Genomic DNA, 12,423 nt, shown 5'->3' with positions numbered 1-12,423 from the left:
GGGGTTCACAACAATTGAATCTTCTTGGGGTCCACAGCATCCAAGGGAAAGCTAAGGGCATGTCTCACAGACTCTGGAAAACGTCAATCTTAAGGACTAAATATCACGAGTCAGGATAAGGACTAGACATCTCTGGGATGAGATGCACAGGATAGAGGAAGTGTATTCAGAATGGAGACCGGAGACAGTCCTAGAGAAACGCCACGTGAAATGGGGTTTTATGCCCCCTGGGAGAAGATCACTAATGAAAGCACCACTCTGGTTCAGACAGAAGCTGGGTCCTCCTTCCCTCCTCACCCAACAGCACTACCAGGCCTGAGGCTGCTCCCACACCCCCAACTCCTGCCCCAAACCCCCACCGCCCAGCCCCGCCTCCGGAAGGACTGGCTCAAGAATTAGTTAGAAAAAATAGCAGTGGGCCCAGCTGTGAGCCAGCGTTTTTTTTTAATTAACTTTTTTTTCAATAACAGTTGATAGTCAATATTATTTCATATTAGTTTCAGGTGTAAGAGCCAGTGTTTCTTGAGTGCCAAAAGCAGTCCTAAGCATGATTCTGAGGGGGATCAAAGATTTGCCACCCCAAAAGATGGCTTTTGGAGTATTGGTTTTAAGCTAGTTATTAAGAAACAAAAGACTCAGAAAAAAACCTTTGACCCTCCCCCTTCCCTGCCTAAAGGAATTTGGATAGAAAAACCTGCTTAAAGGAAGGGATCATCACCTTAGCATCATAATATAAACTAAATGTGGCAGATAAAGACAAATTAGCAAAGCCTATTTGTTAGACTTCCCTCTGTGTTCCATTGTTTCTCCGTGGCCCAGCAAGAATTTGTTACCCTGTGTTTGCTTTCTCATCTACCTGTGAATTGCCTGCTTTCCCTTTGAAATACCAGACCCCTGCCCCCCTTCTCCTTTGTCCAAAATGGCATATAAACCTCAACTACCCAATGTGGCTTCGGGTCTCATATTCTTCTGGCATCCCCACATGTATGTTTGTAATACATTTTGGACATTCCCTGTTAATCTGTCTCATGTTAATTTGATTATTAGCCCAGTCAGAAGAACTTAGGAGAACATTTGTTTTTTGCGCCCCTACTCTTCAGTAATTCTTCAGTTACAGTTCATCGCCTCAGACTTTCCATTCTTTTTTCCTTAAGTGAAATTCTCCTTTCATAATTATTTATCAACCACTATCACTGTAACAGAGTGAAATGCTCAGTCTCTCTGACTCCATTTTGTTCAAGCCTGAGTTGTTCCCATGGCCTCCAGGCGAATAGCTCCTGCTTTGTCTTGAATATAGACATGCTAATCAGAGAAATTCTGTTGGCGGCTTGAGGTTCACAAACCAGCCCCTCCCATTTCCCCTTCCCCTGACCTAAAAGAAGCCTGAACTCGACTGTCTTAAGATGGATTTGAAGACTCTCATCTTCAGTTGCCGCCTTTTGATCAATAAACCTTTCCTTACTCCGAACTCCTGAATTTTCTTTTGGCCTTTCAAAGTGTCAGGCACATAGACTGTGGACTGGTAACACCTCTACGACAGCATTTGTTTTTAGGAAAATTACAAGTTATCAGTTAATAAGGTAATTAGTCACTGTGAGCATGTTACAAAGAAAAGGTTAGGCTGTCTTTGTTGTTTTTTGTTTTTCCTATTTTGGGGTGGAAGAAACACATCGTAGATGCTTTTTGAGCAAGCACTCCAGGAGTGGGGCACTTGTACATATGTTGTTCTTTGTCTAATTTATTTGTAGCTGTAAGTCACTGAGATTTTTGAGGTTGTTATTGCAGTATAACTTACCTTATCCTGATTCATATAAGGGTATAGAGGAAGAGGGTCAGGACCGGCTTCACAGAGAAGCTTGGGGAGATGAAGCCGATTGGAACAGCAGAGAACAGAAAAGGACATTCTAGAGAGGGAATAGGGTGCAGAGTTACAGAGCTGTACAAACCACTCACCTGCTTTGTGATCTGATGTAGCTAGAGTGCAGGACACAAGGTGAGAGAGTGTGAAAAGAGGCGAGGCCGCAGAGGAAGACTGGGGCCGGGTGGTGACAAATCTTGAAAATATATTGAAGAGTTGCAGAAAATAAGCAGACAACAAAGGTTTTTTTGAGTAAAACACTAATGGGTTATATACAAGGTTGGACAATTGAGTTGGCGAACTCATCCTAGAAAAAGTGCTACATACCCCATTGCTGAATATCATGACGGTCACCCTCGAAGTGCTCCCCTTGGGAAGCTATGCACTGATGCCAGTGCCTAGTCCACCCTTCAAAGCAGTTTTGGAACTCTTTTTCTGGAATGGCCATCAGAGCTGTCATCGTATTACCCTTGATGTCCTGAATGTCATCAAAATGTCTTCCTTTCATTATTTCCTTTATCTTTGGGTAAAGAAAGAAGTCATCGGGGGCCAGATCAGGTGAGTAGGGAGGGTGTTCCAATAAAGTTATCTGTTTACTGACTAAAAACTCCCTCACACACAGTGCCCCGTGAGCTGGTGCATTGTCGTGATGCTAGAGCCATGAATTGTTGGCAAAAAGTTTAGGTCATTTTTGTCTAACTTTCTCACACAGCCGTTTCAGTACTTCCAAATAGTAAACTTAGCTAACTGTTTGTCCTGTTGGTACAAATTAATAATGAATAATAGCTCTGATATCAAAAAAGTTTAGCAACATCGTTGCAACAAATTCATGAAGTTGTCACACCTCATATTTTAGAAAAACAACTAGCTGCAGGGCAGAGAGACAACCGAATGGGAGGAAGACCAGAGGCTAAGGGACTGGTTAGGAGTCACTACAAGCAGAGAATAAAGTGATGAAGGCCAGAGGTTGACAAAGTTTCTGTAAACGGCCAGATGGTAAATATTTTAGGCTTTGCTTCCTCCACAGTCTCTGTCACAACTATTCAACCCTGCCATTGTAGCATGAAAACAGCCACATGTAACAAATACATATGGCTGTGTTCCAAAAAAACTTTATTTACAAAAAAGGCAATGAGGGCCAGACTTGGCCCATGGGCTGCAGTTTGTCTAGCTCTGAACTACTGATAAAGTTATAATAATAGGAATGCGACCATTACTGAGACCTATCATTTTACCGGGCACTTTACAGACTGTACTGCTGATTCTTATAGCCTTTTAGGGGAGGTATTATGGGCTCTATTTTACAAATAGGAAAACTGAGGCTGAGATGTTGGGTAACTCGCTCAGGGTCACAGGGCTGGTATATGGCAAAGTCAGGATTCAGACTCAGGTCTGATTCTAGAGCACATGCTCTTTTGTTATTCCAATGCCACCTCCTGAAGGCAGTCAAGAAAGAAAATGGGGATATAAAGGGCTCTCAATCTCAGTGCCTGAGAAAATTCACTCATTCATTCATTCATCCATCCATCATTCATTCATTCATTTAACAAATATTTTGCTTATACTATGTATGAAGTACTAGGAATTCAAAGACATATGAAATATGATTCCTGTCCTTGAGTAGCTCAGAGTCTAACGTTGAAACCTATTGTTGGATGTAGGGGGTGAAGAAGAGGAAGTGTGATTTATTAATAAGATCAAGGAAGTAAAACATTGAAGTTGTTCTCATCCTGGCCTCCTTTCCTCTAAGTATCCAGAGAGACCCTCTGATACTTGGGTTCACAGACATCTGATATTTTTATCCCCTAGCATTGAACGCATAGGTGGATTTACTGTGAAACTACTGAAGCTTCGGGGTCCCTTACTGCCTGAAATAGGAATTTCCTATTCCTAACAGTTGCCCCTCAGAAATATGTAAGGCTTAGGTCCCCAAACCCGGATCTCCCCTTGAATGAGTGTTTTTCAGAGCCAAGTTTTTTAAACTCTGTTTTGGGGAATTACCAGGGGCTAAGTTTCCTGGTTTTGGCTCTCAGGAGAACTAACAATGTGGGCGCTGCCTTCCAAGTCACAGATGTGGCCAATCCAAAGTCTGTTCCCATTATGTCTACTCTCTTCTACTTACCGTAAGCTACCCCTGTTTCCTTTTCCTTTAAAATTAACCCTGGGCTGTATGATTTCTGCTGACTCCAGCTCTTTGGAATTCAGGACACCCAGGAATTCAGTGCTCCAAGAATCCTCTCAATAACCTCTCAGTGGGCCATTAGAGGCACAAAAGACATACCCAACCCTAATGAGGCTAGAAGCAAGACTGGGGTGGTACAGTAACTGAGCAGTGAAGGCAGGCCACTCATGGTTGGCAGGACTTCCCAGTGCAGGGAGATCTGTTGAGTTCATGAATAGGCCCAGCTTTGTATCCATTTGTCTAGTGCAAAGCAAACTGTGCAGGATTGACTGTGTTAAAAAGAAGACAACTGGCCCAAAATGGAGTCACTTATGCTAAGCCCTACATCACCAAACCAAAACTTACAGTTTCGGCCCCCCCCAGAAATGGAATCTTAAACCAGTCAATCAAGGATCACCTAATCAGCTCTAGTTAGGTCATCCGTCTGACAGACACCCGCCCCCCCCCACCCCACCATCCCCTAAAGGAAAGTGACCTTGCAATAACCAATCTGCTTTTTCGTCTAGCAAAACTTCCTTGTTCCCTCTCCCTTGTGCCTATAAAAGTATTTCATTTTGTAGAGCTTTCTATCTGCTAGATTGGATACTGCCCAATTCATGAATCATTGAATAAAACTAGTAAGATCTTTAAAATGTACTCGGTTGAATTTTGTTTAACAACTGTTTTACGCTCACCCAAGTCATAAGTGACTCCAAACTAGAAAACTATTAGTGGGAGAACAGGAGGCCTAACTGGCAAAATCATGGACTCTGGTCATTTGCTCAGCGTCCTATGCTTTGCCAGGGAAATCCACAAAGCATACCAAATTACAGGCTGGGAACGGGGTGAGTGAGTGAAAACAATACTGTGTGTGACTCTGTAGGGTAGGTTGTGCCCACTGTCACACTCCTGGGCATGTGTAGCCCCTGACCATGGGAGGTACCCAGTAAAGATGCTGGTTAAAGGAGATTAGCTGTTCTTAGGAGATATACCCATTTCTCCTAAGATAAACTGGCAGTCTTTTGGACTAGTTCTCTCTAAATTAACTGCACTAGCCAATAGTATCACAGCATTTTTATCCTTGGGTAGTGTGGGGAATATCCTATCATTTCTCCATGCAAGCCACACATAAGCCTCCTGCTACGACTCGTTACCTCCGAGCACCCACCTTATTGCTACATTGCAGGGCTCTTTTCCACAGTACGTTTTAACTCCTTGCTGGGTTTGGCAGAGACAGGCGACACACTTAGAATCCACACAAGCTGCAGGGTCTTGCTCATATGTTTTGTGTTGATTGTATTCTCTTCATTTTCAGGGGGCCTCATTTTCTGACTTTCCTTAGAGCATCCAATCTCCCATTAATCCCATTCTTCCCAGAAACTTTCTTTGTGGGTTTGTGAGGATTTTAAGTTGGCATATAGTTTTTAGGTATAGGTGATGCAGGAAATGCTTTCAGGAAGAATTCAAGTGGCTTATGGAAAGAAACATAATGGGATAGGGAAAATCGTAAATCTGGGGATAAGGACACTTGGAATCCAGGTTTGGACACATTATTCATTTCACAAATAAGCACCCAAAGGCCACTGTGATAGCCAAGTGCAAGGTTGTACTAGAAATGTGTAAATGAAGAGACGCTCCCTCCCAAAGGCAGCACGGTGGGGAACAGAATAGTTTAATTGCAATAATGGAGAATTGTAAAATGAATTGGGAGCACTTAGTGGGGTGGTTTTCCAACTTTTTGTGCCATCAGAATGAATCCCCACAGGTGTTCTTTCAAACGCAGATCCTTGGGCTACACCCCTCAGAAATTCTGATCCAGTAAACTTGAGTGTTCAAGGGGTCTGAAGTCTTAACAAGCGTCTTTCCTGCCCCAGGCCCCCACCGAGGTGATTCTGCTAGATGTGGCCCCAGCACTCTAGAAGGAACTGGTCAGGAAATGGTTCACAAAAGCAGGGGTCTACAGCTGATTTTTAAAGGGGGGGATTTACCAGGCACAGAGGCACGAAATAGCATGATCGCACCTTCCACTTTGAGAAAAATGAAGGACATACCAAGTCTGACAATTAAGATCGCGAACTTGTCACCATGCACTTACATTGGCAGCACTGTACAAACAGCTCGGTAAGGTTTCATAACTGGTCTATCAGTGTCTCACAGCTGGGTTGAGGTCAACATGTGGCTGTGTCTTGCTGAGTGGCGTTCATTATTGTTGTTGCGTGTTCTTGTGTGCCGTTGGGAGAATGTCTGAGCTTGAATTAGAGCAACAAACGTTCACTTTCTTGTTAAACTTTGCAAGAGTGGAGGTAAAATTAGGGACATGTTAGTCCAAGTTCATGGGGATAATGCCATGAAGAAAATGGCAGTGTACAAATGGATTAAATGTTTTTCTGAGGGGACAGAACGCGTTACTGATGAAGAAAGTTCAGGGCAGCCAGTAACAAGCAGAACTCATGAAAACATTGCAAAAATTCATCAAAATGTACATCAAAATCGTTGGCTGACTGTGAGAAGCACAGCAGAGCAAGTAAACGTCACTAGAGAAACAGTTAGGAAAATCTTAACTGAAAATCTTGGCATGAGAAAGGTGTGTACAAAAATGGTCCCGAAGGGGCTCACCGATGAACAAAAGCAAAGGAGAGTTGAAGTTTGCCAAGACCTTTTGAAGAGGCAAGACGATGTTTTGGGCCATGTTATCACTGGTGATGAAACATGGGTGTACCAATATGAACCTGAAACAAAGCATCAAAATGCACAATGGAAGTCAGCCAATTCTCCACAACCCAAAAAGTTCTGTCAGTCCAAATCAAGAGTCAAAACGATGTTGCTAACCTTTTTTGTTTTATCACTTTTGCACCAACCTAATATATATATATATATATATATATATATATATATATATATATATATATATATATTTCTTTTTTTTAAAGATTTTATTGGGGAAGGGGAACAGGACTTTATTGGGGAACAGTGTGTACTTCCAGGCCTTTTTTTCCCTCAAGTCAAGTTGTTGTCCTTTCAATCTTAGTTGTAGAGGGCGCAGCTCAGCTCCAGGTCCAGTTGCCGTTGCTAGTTGCAGGGGACGCAGCCCACCATCCCTTGCGGGAGTCGAACTGGCAACCTTGTGTTGAGAGGACTCACTCCAACCAACTGAGCCATCCAGGAGCTCAGGGGCAGCTCAGCTCAAGGTGCCGTGTTCAGTCTTAGTTGCAGGGGATGGAGCCCACCATCCCTTGTGGGACTCGAGGAGTTGAACTGGCAACCTTGTGGTTGAGAGCCCACTGGCCCATGTGGGAATCCAACCGGTAGCCTTTGGAGTTAGGAGCATGGAGCTCTAACCGCCTGAGCCACCAGGCCGGCCCTGCTAATCTTTTTTGATATCAGAGGGATTACTCATTATGAATTTGTACCCACTGGACAGTTAACCAAGTTTACTATTTGGAAGTGCTTAAAAGGCTGCGTGAAAAAGTTAGATGACCTGAACTTTTCGCCAACAACGCACAGCTCTTGCATCACAACAATGCACCAGCTCACGGGGCACTGTGTGTGAGGGAGTTTTCAGCCAGTAAACAACTAACTGTATTGGAACACCCTTCTTATTCACCTGATCTGGCCCCCAGTGATTTCTTTCTTTACCTGAAGATAAAGGAAATATGTCCTGATGACATTCAGGACATCAAGGGTAATACGACGACAGCTCTGATGACCATTCCAGAAAAAGAGTTCCAAAATTGCTTTGAAGGGTGGATTAGGCGCTAGTGTCAGTGCATAGCTTCCCAAGGGGAAGCTTCAAAGGTGACCATCGTGATATTCAGCAATGAGGTATGTAGCCCTTTTCCTAAGATGAGTTCGCAAACTTAATTGTCAGCCCTCATAAGACAAGACTGTTCTAACTATTGAAGAGTGTCAGCAGAGAATGAAGTGTTTTGCCTCCTGGTGAAAACTAACTACATCTGGCTCCTCCTCACTCCTCTATCCTCAGCCCTGCCCCACTTGTACTCAGACAGGAACACACACACACACACACACACACACGCACACACACACACTCCCTTAAGCCTCTAAACACACTGGAGTCTCTCTCCCATTCCAAAAACAATCAGAAACTTTCCCTTCACTCTGGGCCAGCCCTCCACATAGCACCTTTTACTTCCCATTTATCTCAATGCCAACCTTCTTTAAATATAAAACAAAGGAAAAACTCAACAAAAGGGCTATGAAACTAGTACATGTTCATTATAGCAAATTTCAAAACTAAGGGGGAAGAGGCCCTTCACATCCACATCATAAGCTCTCAAGACACTCTTTTTTTTTTTTTAAAGATTTTATTGGGGAAGGGGAACAGGACTTTATTGGGGAACAGTGTGCACTTTCAGGACTTTTCTCCAAGTCAAGTTGTTGTCCTTTCAATCTTAGTTGTGGAGGTTCTGTTCCGCTTCAAGTTGTTGTTCTTTCAGTCTTAGTTGTGGAGGGCGCAGCTCAGCTCCAGGTCCAGTTGCCGTTGCTAGTTGCAGGGGGCACAGCTCACCATCCCTTGCGGGAGTCGAACCGGCAACCTTGTGGTTGAGAGGACGCGCTCCAACCAACTGAGCCATCCGGGAGCTCAGTGGCAGCTCAGCTCAAGGTGCCATGTTCAATCTTAGTTGCAGGGGGCAGAGCCCACCATCCCTTGCGGGACTCGAGGAATTGAACTGGCAACCTTGTGGTTGGGAGCCCACTGGCCCATGTGGGAATCGAACCGGCAGCCTTCGAGTTAAGAGCACGGAGCTCTAACCGCCTGAGCCACCGGGCCGGCCCTCAAGACACTCTTAATACTTATCAGAATGGCAATTAAATTTACTTTGTCACTGGAATGTTAATGCCTCAAGGATGGGGACATGGTTTTCTTTTTTATCCTTGTGTGTTTTTTGGACGCAGAAGACTCTCAATATATATGTATAAATTGAACATATAACATAAATTGTACATATTGAACCCTAAAGAGTCTGATACCCATTCAGTCTTTATGTATTTGCTTTATTAAAAAACAAAAATGGCATCATGCTATATTTACATCATTTAGAAAAGAATCAGCATGTTTGAAACCTGCTTTGTTTGTTATGAAAATGTACCACAAATATATTTCTAGCTGCTTTGAGTTTGGATAAACCATAATTTACTTAGATTGTCTTTGATTTTAAATATTAAAAAGAACATTGTGGCAAATATCCTTGTATTTAATATCTCTACATATATGAATCATGATTTAAATAGACTAAATGAGTTGAAGTGGGATTGCTATGTCAAAGAATGGACAAAAGTCTACGGCTCTGGAAATCCTGTTTTGGAATGGTTGTACCAATTCATGTGAATAATTAAGAAAATATAAACAAGATTTAAAAAAAAGTAACCGTGGGAAGAACGGCATTATATTGAGTAGAGTGGTCAGGAAAGGCTTCTCCAAGATGACCTTAAGCTAGACCTGTTATGAAGAATCAGGTACAGACACTCCAAAGAAACAAATGTAAAGACCCAGAGGCAGGAAAGAAAAGAGACCTCACTGCAGCCAGGGGAACCCATCTAAAACTGACCACGTGGTGGGTGGCAGAAGACAAGCTAGAAAAGTAGAGGTAGACCTTACGAGGACTTTAGACCTTGGTAGGAATTTGAGTTATAGTCTGTAAGAGATGGGGAGCATTAAAGGTGAGCCATTGAAGGATTTTAAGCAGTTGGAATAATATGATTCAATTTGTGATTCTGAACAATAAATCTAGAAAGGAAACACATCAAAATATAACAATATTTATCTCTGAGTGGTAAGGTTATAAGTCATTTTTATTTTTTTCTTTATGCTTTCCTGTATTTTCCAAAATTTCTCCAATGAACATGTGTTAGTTTTATAATTTGAAAAATATAATCAACAGGAAAAAGCTGGGGCGGCCAGATGGCTCAATTGGTTAGAGCACGAGCTCTGAACAATGGGGTTCCCGGTTCGATTCCCACATGAGCCAGTGAGCTGTGCCCTCCACAACTAGATTGAAGACAATGAGCTTCCGGAGAGGCAGTCACTTGGCTCAGTTGGCTAGAACGCAGGCTCTCAACAACTAGGTTGCTGGTTCAATTCCCGCATGGGATGGTGGGCTGCACCGCCTGCAATTAAAGATTGAAAATGGTGACTGAGCTGTGCCCTCCCCAACTAGATTGGAGGACAACTACTTGGAACTGATGGGCCCTGGAGAAACGCACTGCTCCCCAATATTCCCCAATAAAATTAAAAAAAGAAATTTGCAGTCACACACAAGAAAAGGAAAAAGCTAACTGGGAGTGGTACGAAGGACAACGGAATGGGGAGTATGATTGGTGGTGAGGAGTCACAGTCATGCTGAGTCTCGAGGAAAGATGGTAGCAACATGGAATGGATTGGTGGCCACGGAAATGGAGAGAAAGGGGGTGAATCTGATCGATGTTTAATGGGTAAATATTGGTAACTGGTTGGCTGTGGGAGGTAAGTGTTTAGGATGAGAATTGGGTTTCATCTTGGGTGACTGATCAGGTTGATAGTGACTCCTTTCAATACAACAGGAGATAGAAGAACACGAACATGGGAAGGAAGATGAACATGAAATGAATGGCCCACAGCATCAAAAGCCAAGCAATCAAATTAATTAGGTTATAAAAATGAGGCAAAGGAGTGACAATTCTTTCAAAAAGCTTGGCTATGAAGAGAAAGAGACAATAGGGCACTAACCAGATGATGTGGAGGGCTGAAGGAGTGTTTTTCGGCCAAGGGAACACCCAGTAGAGGCAGGATGGTTGGAAGTACAGATGTTAGGGGGGTGGCTGAAGCAGCATATTTGCAGATGGGTTGAAGTGGGATTATAAGCGGACATGGGAACTGGAAAAAGGACATCTCAGTTCTTTTGGGAGTGAGGGCAGAGGCAAGATACACATGTACAGGTTCCTTTGAAGCCTCATAGTAGGAAGAGGAAGTTCTTGCTTTTTGAATTTTACTCTCTGTGAATTAGAAGATAATGAGGGGCCAGCCCGGTGGCTCAGGCGGTTAGAGCTCCATGCTCCTAACTCTGAAGGCTGCCGGCCTTCAGCCTATTGGGGAATCGAACATTCCCACATGGGCCAGTGGGCTCTCAACCACAAGGTTGCCAGTCATCCAAGGGATGGTGGGCTCCACCCCCTGCAACTAAGATTGAACACGGCACCTTGAGCTGAGCTGCCTCCCAGATGGCTCAGTTGGTTGGAGCGCGTCCTCTCAATCACAAGGTTGCCAGTTTGACTCCGGCAAGGGATGGTGGGCTGCGCCCCCTGCAACTAGCAACGGCAACTGGACCTGGAGCTGAGCTGTGCCCTCCACAACTAAGATTGAAAGGACAACAACTTGACTTGGAAAAAAGTCCTGGAAGTACACACTGTTCCCCAATAAAAGTCCTGTTCCCCTTCCCCAATAAAATCTTTAAAAAAGAAAATAATGAGTAAGCAGTTGAAGCCAAGTGGTGAAGGTTTGTAATAACCTGAGAAGAATGGTAGAGGGTGTTGATCAAAGAATGACTGCTCAATAGTACTGAAGTCCAACTGCAGTTGGACCATTAGAATTTGTAGCAGCCCTCCCAGCCTTGGCCATCTTTACATCTTTATCACATTTTCACACTGTATTCTGCACCCCAAGAAGATATAGGTGGGGAGAAATTGAGTCATGCATTTGATTCAGGATTGGGAGTTTGCAGAGCTGGTCACCTTGACAATAAGGGGTCTAAAGAGTTGAAGGTTATAAATAAGAATAGTTTGAGTTGACCATAGGGCACCCATTGGGTCAGGAAGAGGAGGAAGTTAAAAGGGGGGGGGGAAGGCCAAGTGGAAAGATCGGGAGATTGGGGTCCTAAAGAAATAGTAGATTTAGTGGTAGAGTAAGAAAACTGGAAAAATAAGAAGTTACCATAAACAGAAGTCTAATATATATGAGGTTGTTTTTTTTTTAAAAAAGTGAATGCTTAAAAAAAATTATTACAGTAAAAGACACATTGCCATTAATTCCCCTCAAAATAGTCCCCCTCGCTTTGGAACACTTACCCCATCATTCTTGCCATTTTCTGAAGCAGTTCTGGAAGTCTTCCTTCGTGAGTGTCTTTAGTTGTGCTGTCATGGCTGCCTTGATGTCCTGAATTGATTCAAAATGTTTTCCTTTCATGGTCATTTTGACTTTGGGGAAGAGCCAGAAATTGCACAGTGCCAGATCCAGTGAATAAGGTGGATAAGAACACATTGTAATGCTTTTTTTTTTTTTTTAAGATTTTATTGGGAAAGGGGAACAGGACTTTATTGGGGAACAGTGTGTACTTCCAGGTCTTTTTCCAAGTCAAGTTGTTGTCCTTTCAATCTTAGTTGTGGAGGGCACAGCTCAGCTCCAGGTCCA

This window comes from Rhinolophus sinicus, chromosome 2 (assembly GCF_057876585.1).
Source record: "Rhinolophus sinicus isolate RSI-liver-muscle chromosome 2, RSI-T2T, whole genome shotgun sequence".
NCBI classification, from domain to species: Eukaryota; Metazoa; Chordata; class Mammalia; order Chiroptera; family Rhinolophidae; genus Rhinolophus; species Rhinolophus sinicus.
Note: the sequence above shows the minus strand (reverse complement) of the source record.